The sequence below is a fragment of the Cryptotermes secundus genome, unplaced genomic scaffold (assembly GCF_002891405.2).
Source record: "Cryptotermes secundus unplaced genomic scaffold, Csec_1.0 scaffold509, whole genome shotgun sequence".
Lineage (NCBI taxonomy): Eukaryota > Metazoa > Arthropoda > Insecta > Blattodea > Kalotermitidae > Cryptotermes > Cryptotermes secundus.
In genome coordinates, this window is record NW_019725420.1 from 487,231 (window position 1) to 489,697 (window position 2,467).

The following is a 2,467-nucleotide window of genomic DNA, read 5'->3' on the forward strand; positions in this document are numbered from 1 at the left end:
ATGAAGGCAATGATCTGATGTGTTTCTGGAAGTCTTCTTCAATGTTAGATGCCATGTACGAGATTTCAACAGCGTGGGATACAGTAAAGCCATCTGTATTGAAAAATTCATGGAAGAAACTGATGCCTTTCATCACTAATGAAGATGATGAAATCCATGGATTCACTGGATTCATTGAAAATGAGATAGCCATAGAATTGACAAAATTGGCTAACCAAGTTCATGGTGGTGAAGAAGTCAACAAGGAAAATATAAAAGAGTGGTTTGACTGTGACTCGTGTGAGCCGAGCTTCGAAATGTTAAGCAGTGACAAAATTGTAAGTTCAGTGGGGCTGCAGCCAGAAGAGCGGGAAGAAAGTGAGAATGAGGAAGAGGTGGACAGTGCTGCTAGTAAGAAAATATCACATGGTGCTGCTCTTAATCATTTGGAATCCTTACTAGACTGTCTTGAGGGTGAAGAGAAGAGTTTATTAAGTGACAAGCTAATATTACATAGGCTTCGTACGGATATCCATAAAAAGGAAAATGCCACAAAAAAGCAAACGACAATATTACATTTTTTTTAAGTGTTAAGTGTGAATATTCGTAAAAAGTGTTAGATGTTGTTGAACACTGTGATTAAAATAACTAATTCATACTTCAGTGTAATGTAAAAAAAGTATTAAATAGGCCATGAGATGACATAAAAATGAGGTTGAATAAATTTAAATACAGGTAGGCCTATAGTATTATGAAGGCACAGTATTTCAGTACTACTTTTAATAAAATTTGCCTTAACCGGGTTTTCGATTAATCGTGATTTCCATCCCCACCATTCATTCTTTCATTCATTCATTCATTCATTCATTCATCAGTAATCTATCAGATGACAGGTCCACAGTCTCTTTCAAAACAGTTCCTCCGCTTAATGCAATCTTCTGCTTTTGGAAAGAGACTATCCAGGAAAAGTTATAATGTGGTAGTTTTTCCATTTGCTTTCCACATCGCAGTACAACAGCCCTTCAAACCACTCTGGTCACGCCTGTTGCTATACAAACTTGAACCATCTTGAGTATCATTTGCTCTGTGCTTCAAGTTGCTGCTGATGATGCTGCTTCCGGCATCAGTTTTTGGTTTTTGGTGTCTCTCTTCGTCTGATGCCTACCCTTTGACCTGTCCAGCAAGGGATGCCCTGCCAGTAGCTACGCTACTGTTAGTATAGCTCTCAGGGTCCTTGGCACACTCAAACCCCCTCGCCACGATAAGGTGGAGACACCAACGAGGGGGGCCTCACCTAGGCCACAGAAAGGTCAAGGGAATAAGAAACCTAAGTGACAAGGAGACAGTGAGCGTCACATGATACATATTTGTCACTGGTTAGGACTTTGAGGGGTCAAGCTACTCATTCTTAGGTTCTGGAATGCTTACTTTCTGTTATATGAGGATAGGGCAAGGTAGGATGGGTTAATGGAACCTTTACAGGTTGCTAGCCATGAATAATTTCAGAAGTAAAACTGCAGGTATAATTGGTGCAAAATGTGAGAGGAGAACAGTGACTGCTAGTTAGGAATCAGTTATTATGATTAATATGCTAGATGAAGCCCTTATTTTATGCCGTGGCTTTCCATATATGAAGTGTGAAGAAAGAGATGGTTCTCATGATTTTTGTCACAATAATGAATTCCTCGTTGTAAGCCTTTCATTCTTTGGGTTCACTATACACATTAGGAAGCATATGCATAGCTGAATGATTCTTTTTTAATTATCTTGAGAACCATAAGTCTTATAAGGAAAGTTTATTGGGCACAAAGTGTTTGTTTCGTTTTTTCTATAGCTTTTGTCCAGACCTTTTCTTCTGTGGTAACTATTTTACAAGTCGTGCTGAAGAGAAGTGCAGAAACACATGTAAGTATTTAACTAAGTTGTGCAGGATCTTTGATTTTAACTGAAATTGGAATGCATCAGTAAATGTTATTAAATCTTCCAATATCAAATTTCTTGAAAACCTGTTCAGCATTTCTCAAGTTACATATATACAGATGGTTATGTGGAGCAATTGTAATAGGTACTTTGCTATGTGGTAAAGATGTCTAAAATGAGACCGCATCCACTTCCTTGTACTCTTCCTAATTTGCAGCTATAACATTCAACACAGTGTAACCTCTGCTGCTTAACCCTTTGACGTGGTCATTTAAATTCCGCGGCCGCGGCTCCTGCGGTAATATATTCAGCCGGCCATTTAAATTTTGCTCGAAAATTATTTATTCATCATTGTTCTTAAATTCTATGAGATAGGAACATGAAACTTTCACTAAAATGATCTTAAATGGTGGTTTTATAACCTTACCTTATAATATGGGCGCCCTGTATCTCGGCCATGGAAGCAGGTTGTTTAGTATTTCAGCAGTGAATGGTACGCCTTGAAGGATGAAACTTTCACTAAAATGATCTTAAAAGATGGTTTTTATAACCTTACCTTACCTTATAA

The 2,467-nt window shown here is 38.0% G+C and overlaps 1 protein-coding gene across 6 annotated transcripts in view; it reads left to right on the top strand.

The window, feature by feature from the left end:
* The window catches only part of LOC111863356 (probable methyltransferase TARBP1), a 28,526-nt gene that overhangs the window by 13,617 nt on the left and 12,442 nt on the right, over positions 1-2,467 (top strand). The window lies entirely within an intron of this gene.